At 38.6% G+C, this 19143-nt stretch overlaps 1 pseudogene; it reads right to left on the bottom strand.

The window, feature by feature from the left end:
- LOC101434515 (tyrosine-protein kinase Fer pseudogene) overlaps positions 1-18916 on the bottom strand; it is a 33826-nt pseudogene extending 14910 nt beyond the window's left edge.
- Between the last annotated feature and the right edge of the window lie 227 nt (positions 18917-19143).

Genomic DNA, 19143 nt, shown 5'->3' with positions numbered 1-19143 from the left:
GATGATGGATTCAATCTCTTTCAGTGTGATTGGTTTGTTAAGTTTTTGTATTTCATATAGCATCATTGTAAGTAGTTTGTGCATTTCTAGCAATTTGTCCATTTCATCTAGATTGCCTAGTTTGTTAGCATACAGTTTCTCATAATATCCTCTTATTATCCTTTTTATTTTTGTGGGGTCAGTCATAAATTCCCCCCTTTCATTTCTGATTATATTTATTTTCATCTTCTCTCTTTTTCTTTTTCTTTGTTAGTCTAGCTAGGGGTTTGTCAATTTTATTGATCTTAACCATCTTTTGTTTTTTTAAAGTTTTCTGTTTTTTTTTTTGTTCTTAATTTCATTTATTTCTGCTCTAATCTTTTTTGTTTCTTTCCTTCTGCTTGCTTTGGTATTGATTTTGCTGTTCTTTTTGTAATTTCTCTAGTTGTTCAATTAAATCTTTGAGATTGGCTTTTTCTTCTTTCTTTATAGGTGATTAGGGCTATTAATTTCCCTCTCAAGTCTGTCTTTGCTCTATCCCATAAGTTTTGATTAGTTGTGTTCTCATTTTCATTTGTCTCAATATATTTATTGATTTCAATTACAATTTCTTCTTTGGCCCACTAATTATTTAGAATTGTGTTATTTAGCCTCCACACATTTGCAAGTTTACTTTTTTCCTGTCTGTTATTGATTTCTGATTTCATTCCATTATGATCTAAGAAGGTGCTTTGTATAATTTCAATCTTTTTATATCTATTGAGAGCTGCATTGTTCCCTAATATGTGGTCTATCTTGGAGAAAGATCCATGAACACTTAAGACTGTATAACCTGCTTAGTTGGGAAGCAGCATCTGTATATGTCTGCCACATCTAAGTCATTTATCATATTTTTCAAGTTCTCTGTTTCCTTGTTGATCTTCTGTGTAGTTATTCTTTCTAATGATGTGAGTTGAGTGTTGAAGTCTTCAATGATTATTGTAGAGATGTCTATTTCTCCCTTCAGTTTTGCCAGAGATTGTCTCATGTATTTTGGGGCACCCTGGTTAGGTGCATAGATATTTATGACTCTTATATCTTCCTGGTGGATTGTCCCTTTTATTAATATATAATGGCCTTCTGTAGCTCTTATAAATTTTTTTTGCATTTAAAGTCTGCTTTGTCTGATATTAGTATAGTTACCCCTGCTCTTTTTTCGTTACTATTTGCATGGAGTATGTTTTTCCAACCTTTCACTTTCAGTGAGTTTGTATCCCTGGGTCTAAGTTGAGTTTCTTGTAAGCAGTATATGAATGGCTCATTTAAAAAAATCCATTCTGTTAGCCTATATCCTTTGATTCTGGAGTTTAATACATTCACATTCAATGTTATTACTATAAATGCATTATTTATTCCCATGATCTTATTCTTTGGTTTTCATATGTCATATCATATTTTATTCTGTCTTTTTACTGTTTTCGTTATCCTTTCTGCTATTCTTTCTTCTATATTCTCCCCCATGCTTCTCTCTCCTGTCTTTTTCTTTCAGGCTCTAAGGTCTTCTTTAATATTTCTTGCAAAGTTGGAATTCTTTTTTATGGGCTCTCTTGGTTTCTGTTTGTTTGTGAATATTTTATTCTCACCCTCATATTTAAAGGTCAATTTTGTTGGATAAAGAATTTTCAGCTAGCAGTTTTTCTCTTTCAGTATCATAATTGTATCCTCTTGCCTACATGGTTTCTGGTGAGTAATTCATGTTAAGCCTTACTGGACTTCCCTTGCATGTGATGGTTTCCTTCTCCCTTGCTGATCTGAGAATTTTCTCTTTATCTTTGACATTTCTCATTCTGAGTAGTGTGTGTCTTGGAGTAGGTCTATGCAGATTTATTCTGATTGGGGTACGGTGCACTTCTTGGAATTCTAAGTTCATTTCTTTCATGAAAGTTTGGAGATTTTCACCTATTATTTCCTCAAATACTCTTTCTGCCCCCTTTCCCTTCTCTTCTTTTTCTAGAACTCCCATGGTACTTACTTTGTTGTGTTTTGTGTTGTCACTCAACACTCTGAGCCCCTGCTCATTTTTTGTTTCATTATTTTCTCTCTTCAATTTCAGCTGGTTTGTCTTCTGTATCACTTATTCTTTCTTCTGTCATTCAAACCTGCTGTTGTATGCTTTTGATGTGTTTTTTTTTTCACTATGTGTTAGGCTCTTTATTTTTTTTTAATTGATTTTGTAAAAATATTACATTAAAAAAATATGAGGTCCCATTCAACCCCACCACCCCCACCGCACCCCTCCCCCCACCCCAGCAACACTCACTCCCATCATCATGACACATCCATTGCATTTGGTAAGTACATCTCCGGGTATCTCTGCACCTCATGGTCATTGGTCCACATCATGGCCCACACTCTCCTCCATTCCATCCAGTGAGCCCTGGGAGGATTTACAATGTCTGGTGATTGCCCCTGAAGCACCATCCAGGGCAACTCCAAGTCCCAAAGGCGCCTCCACATCTCATCTCTTCCTGCCATTCCCCATACCCATCAGCCACCATGTCCACTTTTCCCACTCCAATGCCACCTTTTCTCTGTGGTCCTTGGATTGGTTGTGTCCGTTGCACCTCTATGTCAAGAGGAGGCTCAGATTCCACATGGTTACTGGATGCAATCCTCCTGCTTTCAGTTGTAGGCACTCTAGGCTCCATGGTGTGGTGGTTGTCCTTCTTCAACTCCATCTTAGCTGAGTGAGGTGAGTCCAATAAATCAGATTGTAGGAGCTGGAGTCTGTTGAGGCTCAGGGCCTGGCTATCATATTGTCAGTAAAAAGATTCAATCCCCTAAATATATCTTAAACCCCAATACCAACTACAATTCCAGTAAAGTAGCATGATAGTCTTATGAAAAGAGATCCCCTCTGGGTCCAGTTTCATCACGCAGAAACACCAGCTCCAAAGAAGGGCCATCTGACATGGCAGTGAACCCTATCTGCCATGACCATAGAACCCGTGGGTCCCTTTAGCCCTCAAAGGAACCAATACCTGGGGATTGTATCTACTTTATCTGTCTCTTAGACTCTGCTCAGTTGTGCATAAGGGCATTCCTTCTGACAGCCTCCAGACTCTTTTTATTTTTCAGAGACTCATAGCCATATAAACTCATTTCTCCTTTCTATTTCCCCCTTACATTAGATCAAACAGCATTTTAAAGTCATATTATTTTATGTAGACAGGGATATTGTACTGATCTGCATCGAACCTTCAATTCAAGGTCATTTTCCAGTTGCATTATCAGTTGTTAGTTGATAGTGATCCCTCGGTGCCAGGGAGGCTCATCTCCGGGTGTCATGTCCCACGCTGGGGGGAAGGCATTGCATTTAGATACTGAGTTAGGCTTCGAGACTGGCCACATTTGAGTAACATGAAGGCTGTCAGGAGGAAATTCCCAGGCACATTGCTGCTCTAGGCCTTGTTCTTATTTCAGGCATATAGGCTCACAAGCATAGTCATTAGTGTCAGGGGCTCACTGTTGGACCCTCATTCCTTCTCGGTCCTTGCTGCTGCACTTGGGGGACTGCCGCTGCTCCCCTAGGGACCACGGCACAGCACCCCCGGCCAGGGACCCAGTACCCCCCCCGCTTTAGTTTTTAATTGTTGCCACTATGAGTATATCCAAACATTACCATGCACCCTGGACATATGCCCTGTATAGCTCCCTGTCAGCCATATATCCCCTGCCAATAGTATCCTATACCAGTATTCCTCCACTGCCATTGTTGGACCACTCTGGGATCCAGAACTTCCTGAATATTGAAGCCCCAATATAATGTCAGGATCTCTTACTAGCAAAATGGGATATAGCAATGGGTTTAAAGGTTAGATATAGAATACGTGTTGACTTGGAAAAATTCTACATCATATCTTTTTCTTTTCCTTTTTTTTTCCCCCTAATTATTGAACTTCTCTTCACAAGAGCCCTAGACCACAGCAATTCATGTATGCAATATACAGCACTCCCACACATCCACCACAAAACCTTTTCTCTTCCACAGTGATACTCTTGTAACCTATTCACAACATATTTACTTAAAGTGATGTACAGAGTCTGAGACAATAGCTTTCAAACCAGGTGACATCTGTGCTTACATTGTGGTGCATACTTTTTTTTTTTTTTAATCTCACCTATTGTGTCTTTCATTCCCATGAGCTCTGTTACTGCTCTGTTCAGGATTTCAAATTCGTCTTTGTGCTTGCTCAATGTCTTCTTGATGTTGTTTATTTATTTAGCCATATTGGCTTTCAACTCATTAATTTGATTTTGAAAATTTGTGCACATCTTGCTAATTAGTTCTCTCAAATCTTGCATCTCTTTTGGTGCTTTTATGTATTCACTTTCTTGGGCCAAGTCTTCCATTTTTTTAGTATGGCTCATAATGTTTTGCTGATCTCTAAGCATCTGATTAAGATGCAGTTTACTCAGATGCTCAATTTTTCTGTTTTGTAGGGATTTAGTCATGGGAGGCTATGTGTTACAACTGCTCTTTGATTCTTTGCTTGATCTGGATCATTAGGATTGTCCCTGCTAGTTGCTCAAAACTGGGCTCTTGACCCAGTATTTGGGTGCAGATCTGCTTCCTAGGGTGTTGGGGGGGAGGCTATAAAAGCTGGTAAAAGCCTCTCTTACATACTTTTAATTTTCTCATGTGCATTTCCTTGCTCTGCCAGCAGATGGCTCCCTTTGACAGCCCTCTCAGCTCAATGCCTAGTTGGAGTGTGTTTGTTGCAACACAGAAGGGATCAGTGTACTAGAGGTTCCTGCCTGGAGGCTAAGAGCCTTGTAATTCAAACTTTCTCAGAGACAGTTTCCAGCCTTCTCTGGCAGTCCCCTCCCTTTTCCTGGATAGGAAATATTTCTTCTCCTCTCTACTCCCTCAGCAAATCAGTCCTGCTTAGTACAGAAGGAGATTGGGAGGGTTATATATCCTTATCTCCTTGCTTGCTCTCAAGGCAAACAATGGTTTGCGCCACCCCCCCCCCCCAGCCTGGGATGGCTGATGGGACACAGAAGACCATATTTGTGGGTCAAAAGCTGAGTTAGCATTAGGCTGTGTCCCTCTCCTTCCCCTTTCCTGGGGAGTTGTGTTCTCACCGGTCATTCCTGGCTAGAAGAGAGGGAGATTGAGAGGGTCATGTTTCTCCAGGCCTGTGCCAACTCCCAGGGTAAACCACTGTGTGATCCCATCTGGCCTGGAATGGCTCCTTTGGCACAGCAGACTAGATATGTGGGTTAAAAGCTGAGTCAGCTTTAGACTTTGTCCCTCTCTCTCCATTTTCCTGGGTTTGTGGGTCGCTGGAGCACCTTTTATCTGTAGCCACAGGCCCAGAGGCCTGAGAATTCAAGTGTCTTTATAGTGGGGGAGGGTCTCAGCAGCAGCAGCCACAGGTTTCAACTCAGTTCTGTTGTCACGATTCCCCTCCTTTTTCCTTCTCCCCTCTGGGCAGTGTCCAGCCTTTGCCTGGGTGTCCTACACTTTAGAAGATCTTTTTCCAGGCTGTTTCAGTTTGTCCTCTAGCTATTTTTCTGGAGGAGAAGACAGTCCCTTGTTTTTCTAGTCTGCCATCTTCCTGGAACTCATCTGATTTTTTTTTAAAAATATTTTTTTGTGGTAACATATATAACAAAATTTTCCCATTTTAACCACTTTTAAGTGTACAATTCAGTGGCATTAAATTACAATATTGTTTTTTTAAAAAATGAATAAAAAATGTATTACAAAAAATAATAAATTACAATATTGTGCTACCATCACTACCTTCCATTAATAAAATCTTTCACCACCCAAAACAAAATCTCTTTACCCATTAAGCAATAACTCCTCATTGTTTCCTCCCCCCAACCTTTGGTAACCTCTAATCTACTTTCTATCTCTATCAATTTACATATTCTAGATATTTCATGTAAGTGGACTCATGCAATTTTTGTCCTTTTGTGTCTAGCCTTCTTTCACTTAACATCATGTTTTCCAGGTTAATTCTTTCGTTTTTATGGCTGAATAATATTCCATTGCATGTTTGTACCACATTTTGCTTATCCTTTCATCTGCTGATGGATAATTAAGTTTTTTCCACATTTTTGCTGTTGTGAACAATGCTGCTCTGAACACTAGTGTACATATATCTGATAAACCCCTGTTTTCAATTTTCTTTTGTTTTTAATTCCTAGGATTGGAGTTACCAGGTCATGTAGTAATTCTTTATTTAACTTTTTGAGGAACTGCCCAAACTGTTGTGTGGTTTCTGGTTTTTAATCCGATTTGTCAATCTGCATCTTATAATTGGAGTGTTTAGACCATATATACATATATTTAATGTAATTATTGATATGATTGATGTTAAATCTGACATCTTGCTATTTGATTTCTATTTGTCCCCTCTGTACTTTCTTCCTTTTTTTGCTCTTAACCTGCCTTCTTTTGGATGAATTGTGTGTCAGTTTCCTCATTTGTAAAATGAGACTAATAGTAACCATATCATAAGATTGTCTTAAGAAATAAGATAATTTATGCAAAGTACTTAAAATCATGCCTGGCATATATTTATGTAGAGCTTGATAAGTGTGTAGAGCTTGATATATATATATCATCAGAAGATAGAAAACTCTTTGGGATATCAACTCCATAAAGGTTTTATCTCTTGACCAGGTATATACACACATAAGTAAAGTAGATAGTTGTCTGAAGGTGTGATTTGAGTGGGTTGAAAAGCCCTGGTTCCAAAATATCTCCTCTACTGTCTAGCCTGTGGTCTGTGAAATTCTCACTGTTAAGCACTTAATGGGACTTCTGGAGATGTGCATATCCTTTAAGCTAAGGCATTATGAGGGAGCAATTAATTCTCTCATTAGGACAGTAGCATGAATGATGCCTGATGATATTACATCATGCTCCCATCTCTGCTAGGAAAGAACTAAGCACTGAGATGTCGCGTAGTTAAGTGTGTCTAGGCAAAAGTCAGAGAACGCCACATAGCCTTTTCTTGGAAATGAGCCAGTGTAGGCAGCCCAGATAGCTCCTTGAAGGTGAAAGGAGAGATGGGAAAGTTGACCAACTTGATGGTTTTGCCTTGGGCTGATTTGTGAAATTAAGCATCTGGGTTTTGTATTTGCTGCTTTCAGCCAGTTCCACTGTAGGAATAATACATCACAATTGACTTTTAACTGTTTGGCTCTTGCAATATAGTCAAGTTGGACATACTTCACATTTTACTCACCTGGGGACAGGTTTTATAATAGTACTTTTTTCTTGCCCTTTATACCTAATCCCACCTCTTCACCCAAGTTCCATGAACAGGCCTTATCAAGGGTGAGTGTCCATGTCTTATATACAAATCATCATAGCTTGGTCCCTAAAACCTGCTGCTCAGCCTGCTGTCCTCTTCCTTAACACACTCAAAACTAAGGTTTGTGTTAGTGTTGAGAGGTTTGGAAGAGGTTAAAGACATAGGGAGAGGAGGATTAGGAGAAGAGGATGCTGCACCTAAGCTTGGACTTTGGGGAAATTTTTCTCTAAATTGCTCTGCAACAGGAATGGAGAAGGAGAGTCTATTCCTCTTCTCCCCTGTAATTCAGCTTATTACTCTCAGGATCCCGAATACAGTTGAATACCAGTAATCACATGTTTGAAGTCAATATACAATTCATAGGCTTTTGTGAGCTGGTTTGAGACCCTAACCACCCTTTGTTCTAATGAAAAAATATGTTCTGAGTTTCAGAACAATTGACTTACAAATAAATTTTGGAACCCAACCAACTGATAAATTGTAGATGGCTCATAGGCTAATTCAGAAATGATTTCTCCACCAGGGATCCTGAGTAAATGAGGCTAAATTTGGATTTTCAGGTTGATCTCTGTGATGGTTAGGTTCATGTGTCAATTTGGCTAGGTAGTGATGCCCAGTTGTTTGGTCAAGCAAGCACTGGCCTAATTGTTACTGTGAGGACATTTTGTGGATTTAAATCATCCTTAAGCTGATTGCCTCTATGGCTGATTACATCTACAATCAACTGAGGAGGTTGCCTTCAGCAATGAAAGAAGTCTCATCCAATCATTTGAACACCTTAAATGAAGTGATTATTTCAGGAGTCATAGAAGAGACTTTCCATCTCTACTTCAGCCAGCCAGCATCTCCTGGAGAATTCATAGAAGATCTTCATTTAAGTTCCCAGCTTGGAGATTTTCCTACAGAATTTGGACTTGTGCATCCCCACAGTTGGGTTAGATAATTTTATAAACTCATAATATTTACAAATATCTCCTGTCAGTTCTGTTTCCCAAGAGAACCCTGATTAATACAGTTTCATAGTGGGAGAGTTTCTTGAGAAACAGAATCTTAAAAATGAGATTTCTGAATTGGTTCTGGGGATTTTGCAACTGGTTCTCTATTCTAATTAGATTCAAAGGCACTAATGACTCTGTTTCCAATAATCAAGACAACACTGATAGGGGAGCAGATGTAGCTCAGTGGTTGAGCACTTGCTTTGCATGTACAAGGTCCCAGGTTCAATCCCTGGTACCTACTTAAAAAAATGACACTGATAGTCCATGGTGTGAGACCATGGTGCAATAGAGATATGCAAAATATCACCACTGGATACAGCTATGCATATCCTTATAAGAGGTAAGGCTCAGGGTGAGTGTTTTTTTTAAGTATTTATAGCAGGTTTATTCATAGTTGTCCTAAAATTGAAACAATCTCAATGTCTTTCAGTGGGTAAATGGATAAACCTGATCCATCCACACTATGGAATACTCCTCAGCAATGAAAAGGGATGGACTATGATAAATGCAGCAACATAATGAATCTCCAATGCATTACATTAACTGAAAAAGCCAGATTGAAAAGGTTACACACTATAATTCCATTTATGTGACATTCTGGAAATGGTAAACAGAATAGACAGAAAACAAACCAGTGGTTTCCAAGGGCTGGGGTGGGGCTAAATACAGGGGCACTAGGGAATTTTGGGGTGATATGAAAATATTCTATATCTTGATTGTGGTGGTGGCTACATGATTTATGCATTTGTCAAAGCTCAGTACAAATTAAAAAAGAGAGAGGTAAACAGCCTCAATACTGAATACTAAAAAGAAAAAAATTATTGTATATAAATCATACCTCAATAAACCTGGCTTTAAATAAATCTTATGAGCAATTACAATTTTCAGAAGTAGAACTACTTGATATCTCCCTGCTTTTTTGTCCCGAGTCACCTCTGCTAAATGTTGGAGCCACTTAGACCTAAACAAACAACTTTATATTTACAAACAAAAAACAGTGGGGCTCCAAGAGAGGGATTCCTACCTGCAGTTATTCTCTGGGTTGGTGAGGGAGATGGGACATACCACCTAGATGGTATAGACCCTGCTCAATGGACCAAAGTTCCCTGCATCACACCTTAAGGCAGGAATGACTGTCATGTGTAGGACTGCAGCTGGATAATCTCAGAAACAGGTCTGGGTTTAGCTAGAGGAGAAAGGTGAGACTGGAAATATATCAGGCAGAGTAGGCACAGTACTGAGAAGCTAGATTTTTATGCAATACACTTGCTCATTATGAGCACCTAAATATGGTGTCACACTGCTTATCTTCTGAACACAATAACCTTGGCAGAAACCTTATTTTCTAGAATGAATTCTCTCACATTTACTTTCAGATTTAAAATTAGTCATCGTTAGGATACCTGTTTTGCCTTTCTAGTAATAGCTAAACTTTCTTATTTACCTGTCATTATGTCATCAATTACCTATATAATAATAAAGAGCAATGGCTGAATTCTTTCCCACATGTATCCCATTAAAAATGCCTTTCTTGGATAATCTTTTTGATAATGAATAAAGTATCTTTCATATTCATCATTTAAAGGGTTTTTTTCTACAAAAAGGCTTTGCTAATTAGTATGAGTTATGAGCTATGGCTGGAGGCTTTCCTACATACAGAATAATAAGAATTTTCACTGGTACATGTTACCTGAGGCTAAATAAGGGTTAAACCCCAATTGAAAGCTTTTGCACCTTCATGATATTTATAAGGTTTCTCCTCAGCATGAATTTCTGATCTTTAGTGAGTTTTGAGGTGGACCTGAAAGTTTTCCCACATTCATAACATCCAAAGGATTTCTTTCCATTGTGAACTGTACAATGTAGAACAAGGTTTGTGCTGTAGCTGAAGGCTTTACCATGTTCATCACACACATAACATTTTTCTCCAGTCTGAATTTGTCCATATAGCATAAGCCTGGAGCCATCAACAAAGACTGGACCACATTTTTATTTTTTTTGCTTTCATGAGGGTTCTCTTCAGTATGAATTCTGTCATACTGAGTGACGGTTGACTTCTGAATGAAGGATTGCCCACCATCAACGCATTCATAGGGTTTCTCACCAGTGTGAACTCTGGTGTATGGAGAGTTTTGAGCGCTGACGGAAGGCTTTCCAACATTCAATGCATTGATAGAGTTTCTCTACAGTGTAAAACTTTTTATTTGTCATTATTTTTTAATGTTACATTTAAAAAATATGGGGTCCCCACATATCCCCCACCCCCCTCACCCCACTCCTCCCATAACAACAACCTCCTCCATCATCATGGGACATTCATTGCACTTGGTGAATACATCTCTGAGCACTGCTGCAACACATGGTCAATGGTCCACATCATAGCCCACACTCTCCCACAGTCCACCCAGTGGGTCATGGCAGGACATACAATGTCCATTAACTGTCCCTGCAGTACCACACAGGACAACTCCAAGTCCCGAAAATGCCCCCACATCACATCACTTCTTCCCATTCCCCAACCTCCACAGCTACCGTGGCCACTTTTTCCACATCAATGCTACATTTACTTCCATTACTAATCACAATAGTTCCAGAATAGAATATCAGTAAGTCCACTCTAATCCATACTCTAGTCCTCCATCCTGTGGAGCCTGGGATGGTTATGTCTACTCCACCTCTATGTCAAGAGGGTGCTTAGATTCCACTTGGATGATGGATGTAATTCTCCTGCTTGCAGTTGTAGGCACTCTTGGCTCCCTGATGTGGTGGTTGACCTTCTTCACCTCCATGTTAGCTGGCTGGGGTAAGTCCAATAAATCAGAAGGTAGGAATTGTAAGTCTGTTGAAGCTCAGGGCCTGGCTATCACATGGTCAGTCCAGAGATTCAGGTCCCCTGGTTATACACTAAAACCCAGCACCAACCACAGGTCTGGTAAAAGTAACAGGAGAGGCTTGTGAACAAAGATCACATCTGAGTCGAACTCCATCACACTCCGGAACACAAACTCCAAGGTAGGGCCAATTGACATGGCACTGAAGTCCATCTGCCATGACCATAGAACCTGTTGGTCTCTGTAGCCCACAGAAGAAGCAATACCTAGAGTTGTATCTACTTTAGCTATCTCTGGGACTCTGCTGAGGTGTGCGTAAGGGCAACCCCTGTGATGACCTCCCTGCTCTTTTATGGAGACTCATAGCCATAAAAACTCATTTGTCCTTTCCATTTCACCCTTTTATTCAGGGTCAAAAAGCATTTTTAACTCCTGATATTACATGTAGGCTGAGATATTCTGCTGGTCAGAGTTGACCCTTTTATTCAAGGTCATTCTCCAGCCACATCATCAGATGGTACTTGGTAGTGGCCCCTCAGTGCCAGGGAGGCTCATCTCCAGGAGTCATGTCCCACACTGCAGGGGAAGGTAATGCATTTCATGCTGAGTTTGGCTTAGAGAGTGGCCACATTTGAGCAACATGGAGGCTTCAGGAGGTAACTCTTAGGCACCCTGCAGCTCTAGGCCTTGTTCTTATTTCAGGCACACAGGCCCACAAGCATAGTCATTAATATCAAGGGCTCATTGTTGGACAATTCTTCCTTATTGGTCTTAGCCATTGCACTCGGGGGATTGTTCTGTTCCATTAGGGAATGAGACAGAGCTCCCCTGGCCAGGAACTCAGCTGTCCCCCAGCCATTGTTCCCAACTGTAACTACTATGAAAATATCCAAACATTTTTATGCACCCCGCATACATGCCCTGGAGAACTCCCTCGCAACCATGCACCCCCCACCAATAACACGCCACACCTCCCCTGCCACTGTCGAACTCCTCTGTGGTCCACAACCTTCCTGAAAAGGAAGCCTAATATATTGCCGGGTTCCATTAATAGTAAAATGGAATATAGTGATGGGTTTAAAGGTTAGATATAGAACACATACTAATTTAGAAAAATTAAAGTAAACATAAATTGGGGTATCAAAAAATTAAGAAAAGAAAAAGCTTTGTTTTCGATGTTTTGCCTTCCATCACTGCAGTAAGTGTTGCCATGTATGCACATTGGCAAGGCAACTTTCTCCATCTCTTCCTCAGTGTCTACAACCTTCCTTTTATTTTATTTTTTTCTAATTATTAAGCTTGTCTTCACAAAAGTTTTAGACCACAGTAATTCATATATACAATATACGGTACTCCCGCATATTGAACATCAGACAATTTGTCCCTTCCACAGCAATAATCTTTTTACATGTTCATACTATATTTACTGCAACTGCATGCACAGATATGGAGACAATAGCTTTCAAACAAGGTTACACTTGAGTTTACATTGTGGTTTATATTTTAGATTATACAATTTTCTAAATTTTTAGTTATCTTATGTTTTACATTATGATGTACATTTTAACCTAGGAGCCACTATCCATTTTTGGTGCAATTTAACATGTCTTATATCCATCCTTGCATAATCTTGTGGAACACTTCCATTACCCCACAGTTACACTGATTCCACCTATTCAATACCTCTTTCCTTCTCCCCTCAGGGCCCACAGTGACAATCACTCTTCATTGCTTGAAGGGCCATGTTCAGAGATATTTGCAACAATGTTGAGGGCTTGATATGCTCGACTGCCCTAATGCATTGGAAGCCACCATTTCTCTTGAGAGATACAATTCCCTCTATTTGAGAACATCAGTCCACCCTAGGAGGTGGGTATACCTTCACTCTCACTGAATGGGTCTCCATCCAATGATATAACCCACTATGACAAAATGAGCACTCACACAATCCCTAGAAGCCTGTCCTATGTCAGATTCTTCCCTTTAAGCATCTTAAACAGATCATCTTCCTTATTACATTTTTGAATGTTTTCTCAACATTATGCTCTCAACCACATACCTGACAATCTCCTATGTTCATATGTTCCCCCACCCTCCCCCCAATTTCTTGGGCCATATTACTCATCTTCCCATCCCTAGCCTCCCTCAAGCCTGCAAAGCCCCACCCAAAGGTATCATTATGCCCCCATTTTATCTCTTTCCTGTACAAATACTTACCTCCAGCTTATCATAGATTTCACCTAGGTAGGTGTCAGCTCGCAACCTTTCTCTACCCCCCAAATTCCTTTAGGCCTATCATCCAGTCTCTAGCTCTCCGAGGCAGCTTGGTTTACTTATTTCATTTCAGAGAGGTCATGTAGTATTTTGCTTCAATGTCTGGGTTGCTTCACTCAACATAAGGTTGTCAAGATTCATCCATATTATCACATGTGTTTGTAGTGTATTCATTCTTAAAGCTGAGTGTATTCATTCTTAAAGTGTATGTATATACCACATTTCATTTATCCGTTCATCTGTTGATGGGCATTTGGGTTGATTCCAACTTTTGGCAATAGTGAACAATGCTGTTATGAACATTGGTGTGCATATATCGGTTTGTGTCCTTGTTTTCAGTTCTACTGGGTATATACCCAGCAGTGAAATTGCTGGGTCATATGACAAATCTATAGCTAGTTTTTTGAGAAACCGCCAAATTGTCCTCCAAAATGACTGGATCCTTCTGCATTCTCACAAGCAGTGGGTGAGTGTTCCCATTCCTCCACATCCTCTCCAGCACTTGTAGTCTATGTTTTTTTCATAGCTTCCAGTCTTATAAGAATAAGATGGTATCTCATTGTAGTTTTGATTTGCATTTCCCTAATAGCTAGAGATTTGGAGCATTTTTTTCATGTGGTTTTTAGTCATTTGTGTTTCTCCTTTGGAGAAGTGTCTGTTTAAATCTTTTTCCCATTTTTAAAGGGTTGTTTGTCTTTTTATTTTCAAGATATAGGACTTCTATATATATGCAGGATGTAAGTCTGCTATCAGATATATAGTTACCAAATATTTTCTCCCATCGTGTAAGTTCTCTTTTCTCTTTTGTGACAAACTCCTTTGAGGTGCAGAAAGCTTTAATTTTGAGGAAGTTCCATTTGTCTATTTGTTCTTTTGCTGCTCGTGCTTTTGGTGTGAAGTTCATGAAGCCATTTCCTATTACAAGGTCCTGTAGATGGTTTCCTACATTGCTTTACAAAATCTTTATGGTCTTAGCTCTTATATTTAGGTCTTTGATCCATCTTGAATTGATTTTTGTGTAAGGTGTGAGTTGGTAATCCTCTTTCATTCTTTTACATATGGATATCCAGTTCTCCAGGCACCATTTGTTGAATAGGCCATTCTCTCCCAGTTGAGAGTGTTTGGTGGCCTTATTAAATATTATATGACCATATATATGAGGATCTATATCAGAACTCTCAATTCAGTTCCATTGGTCAGTGTGTCTATCCTTGTGCCAATACCATGCTGTTTTTACTACTGTAGCTTTGTAGTATGTTTTGAAGTCAGGTAGTGTGATACCTCCAATTTCATTTTTCTTTTTCAATATGTCTTGGCTATTCGGGGCCTCTTTCCTTTCCAAATAAATTTCATAGCTACTTTTCCTAGTTCTTTAAAGAATGCTGTGTTCATTTTTATTGGGATTGCATTGAATGTGTGATCAGTTTTGGTAGGATAGGCATCTTAATATTTAGTCTTCCTATCCATGAACAGGGAATATTCTTCCATTTATTCAAATCTTCTTTGATTTCCTTGAAGTGTTGTGTAGAGTTCTATGTATATGTTTTTTACATCTTTAGTTAAATTTATTCCTAGGTATTTGATTTTTTTATTGACTATTATAAATCTTATTTGTTTCTTGATTTCCTCCTTGGATTGCTCATTATTGCTGTACAGAAATGCTACTGATTTTTGTGCATTTATCTTATAACCTGTGACTGTACTGAAATCATTTATGAGTTATAGAAGCTTTGTTGTAGACTTCTCTGGGTTTTCTATGAATAGGATCATGTCATCTGCAAATAATGAAATTTTGACTTCTTCCTTTCCAATTTGGATGCCTTTTATATCTGGTTCTTGTCTCAGTGATTGAGCAAGTACTTCTAAGACAATTTTAAATAGAAGGCGTGATAATGGGCATCCTTGTCTTCTTCCTGATCTTAGAGGGAAAGATTTTGGGATTTCACCAGTGTAAATGATGTTGACTGTGAGTTTTTCATATATACCCTTTATTATGTTCAGAACATTTCCTTGTATTCCGATTTTGCAGTGTTTTTATCAGGAAAGGTTGCTTATCAAATGCCTTTTCTGCATCTGTAGATATGTTCATGTGATTTTTCTCTTCAATCTGTTTATGTGGTTTATTACATTGATTGATTTTCTTATGTTGAACCATCCTTGCATACGCAGAATGAATCCCACTTGGTCGTGGTGTATAATTCGCTTTTGTGTTGTTGAATATGATTAGTATTTTGTTGAGGATTTTTGCATCTAGGTTCATTAGAGAAATTGGTCTGTAATTTTCCTTTCTTGTGGTGTCTTTGTTCGGCTTTGGTACTAGGGTAATGTTGGCATCATAAAATGAGTTAGCAAACCATAATGTAAACTATAGACGATGCTTAGTAGTGATGTTTCAATATTTATTCATCAATTGTAACAAATGTACCACAGTAATGAAATATGTTATTAATAGGGGAAATTGTGATAGAGAAATGGGGTGGGGTATATGGGAATCCCTTATATATTTACTTTTTAAGATTTATTTTATTTATTTCTCTCCCCTTCCCACCCCCCTGCCCACCCACCCACCCCAGTTGTCTGTTCTCTGTGTCCATTTGCTGCATGTTCTTCTTTTTGTCTGCTTCTGTTGTTGTCAGCAACATGGGAATCTGTGTTTCTTTTTGTTGCATCATCTTGTTGTGCCAACTTTCCATGTGTATGGTGCCATTCCTGGGCAGGCTGCACTTTCTTTCATGCTGGGTGGCACTCCTTGCACATGGGGCTACCCTATGCACAGCGTGGCACTGCTTGCATGGCATGGCACTCCTTGCGTGCATCAGCACTGCACATGGGCCAGCTCCACATGGGTCAGGGAGGCCTGAGGTTTGAACCGTGGACCTCCCATGTGGTAGATGGATGCCCTATCCACTGGGCCAAGTCCACTTCCCCCCTATATATTTGATGTAAATTTCATGTAACCTATACCTTCTTTAAAAATAAAAGAAAATTGTCAGAAGGAAAAAAAAATGAGTTAGGCAATGTTCCTTCTGTTTCAAATTTTTGGAAGATTTCCTGCAAGACTGGCATTAATTCTTTCTGGAATATTTTATAGAATTCACCTGTGAAGCCGTCTGACGCAGGGCTCTTCCCAGTTATGAGGTTTTTAATGACTGATTCTATCTCTTTACTAGTGATTGGTTTGTTGAGATCATCAATTTCTTCTTTCCTCAATAGAGGCTGCTTATGTGTTTCTATGAATTTGTCCATTTCCTCTAAATTGTCCTTCTTGTTGCTATGTAGTTTTTCAAAATATCCTTCTATGATAGTCTTTATTTCTATGGGGTCACTGGTGATGTCTTCTTTCTCATTTCTTATTGCATGTATTTGCATCTTCTCTCTTTTTTTCTTTGTTAGTCTAGCTAAGGGTTTGTCAATTTTATTGATCTTCCCAAAGAATCAGCTCTTGGTTTTATTTATCTTTTCAAGTGCTTTCTCATTTTCTATTTCTTTTATTTCTGTTCTTTCCTTTGTTATTTCTTTCTTTCTCCTTCCGTTAGGGTTACTTTGTTATTTTTTACTATTTCCTCCAAGTTTGCAGTTAGTTCTTCAATTTTGGCTCTTTCTTCTTTTTTGATGTATGAATTTATGGATATAAATTTCCCTCTCAATATTGCTTTTGCTGCATCCCAGAAGTTTTGGTATGTTGTTTTATCATTTTCATTATTTTCAAGGTAGTTGTTAATTTCTTTTGAGATTTCCTCCTTGACCATTGTTTTTCTAAGAGTGTGTTGTTTAATTTCCATATCTTGGTGTGAAATCTGGGCCTCTGGCCCTTACAGATTTCCAGTTTCAGTACACTGTGGTTGGAGAAATTATTTCATATGATTTCGATCTTTCTGAATTCATTGAGCCTTTCTTTGTGGCCTAGTATATTGTCTATCTTGGAGAATGATCCATGTGCACTTGAGAAAGATGTATGTATATCCTACTGTATTTGGGTGTAATATTCAGTATATGTCTATTAGGTCCAGCTCTTCTAATATACTGTTCAAAGTTTCTGTTTCTTTATTGATTCTCCTTTGAAATGTTCTGTCCAGAGTTGATAGTGGTCTATTAAAGTCTTCCACTATAATTGTAGAGGCATCTATTCTTTCACTTAGTTTTTCCTATGTTTGCCTCATGTATTTGGAGGCATCCTTGTTAGGAGTATAAATGTTTATGATTGTTCATTCTTCTTGAAAGATTATCCCTTTCACTAATATGTAGTGTCCATCTTTGTCTCTCAAAATTGTTTTGCATTTAAAGTCTATTTTGTCTGATATTAATATAGCTACTCTTGCCCTTTTTTGGTTATTGTTTGCTTACAAGATTGTTTTCCAGCCATTCACTTTCAACCTCCTTAAATACCTGGGTCTAAGATGGGTTTCTGGTAGACAGCATATAGATGGGTCATATTTCCTTATCTAATCTTCCAATCTGTGTCTCTTAACAGGTGAGTTTAATCCATTGACATTTAGTATTATTACTTTCAAAGAATTACTTTTATTAGCCATATTTTTTTTGGGTTTTTGTTTGTCTTATGCTGTTTGGTTTTTTTTCTCTTTTTGTGGTTTTAGTTGTTCTTACACTCTCCTCCAACTCTGTCTCTCCTGTTTGTTTCTTTTCTCCTGCAGAACTCCCTTTAGTATTTCTTGAAGGGCAGGTTTCTTGTTGGCATACTCTCTTAGTTTCTGTTTATCTGTGAATATTTTGAACTCTCCATCATTTTTGAATGCCAGCTTTGCTGGATAGAGTATTCTTGGTTGGAAATTCTTTTCTTTTAGTACCTTGACTATGTCATACCACTGCCTTCTTTCCTCCATGGTTTCAGATGAGAGATCAGCACTTAATCTTATGGAGCCTCCCTCGTATGTGATGGTTCTCTTTTCTCTTGCTTCTTTTAGTATTTTCTCTTTTTCTTGAGCATTGGAGAATTTGACAATATATGTCTTGGGCTAGGCCTGTTGGGATTTATGGTATTTGGGGTCCGTTGTGCTTCCTGACATGTACATCCATCTCCCTCAGTAGGTTTGGGAAGTTTTCAGCCATTATTTCCTCCCACACCCATTCTGTCCCCTTTCCCTTCTCTTCTCCTTCTGCGATGCCTATAATGCATATGTGCATTTTGCATTGTCATTCAGGTCCCTAAGTCCCTGCTGTATTTTTTCTGTCTTTTTATCGATTAATTCTACTATCTGATTTCAGATATACTGTGTTCCACATCACTAATTCTTTTCTCTGCCTCTTCAAATATGCTGTTATTTGTTGAGAGTGTATTTTTGATTTCTTGGATTGTGCTATTGATCCCCATCATCTCTGTGATCTTTTTGTGCTTGATCACAATTTCTTCTGTATGCTCTCCAAGGGTTTTCTTAATATACTTAATCTTTTCCTTCACTTAATTGCATTGGTCCATGATACACATTTTGATGGCTTTAATTACTTGTTCGGTGTTCCAGTTCTCTTCATGGTTTTTAGTTTGTTCATTGTACTGGGTCATGTTTTCCTAATTATTGGTATGGTCTGTAGTTTTTTGTTGCTGTCTGGTCATCATTTTATCTTTTTGGGTTTATTCTGTTGATTATTTTCTTATTCTAGCCTTGGGGATTAATTAGTTGTTGTTTTGTGTTCATTGTAAGTCTTCTCTTTGTCACTTTTTTCTTCTTATTCTATTTCCTTGTTGTTCGCTAAGTTCCCTTGAAAGAAAATATTAGGTCCAGAGAAAGC

The sequence above is a fragment of the Dasypus novemcinctus genome, chromosome X (genome assembly GCF_030445035.2).
Source record: "Dasypus novemcinctus isolate mDasNov1 chromosome X, mDasNov1.1.hap2, whole genome shotgun sequence".
NCBI lineage: Eukaryota > Metazoa > Chordata > Mammalia > Cingulata > Dasypodidae > Dasypus > Dasypus novemcinctus.
This window is presented reverse-complemented; position numbering and strand designations above follow the sequence as displayed.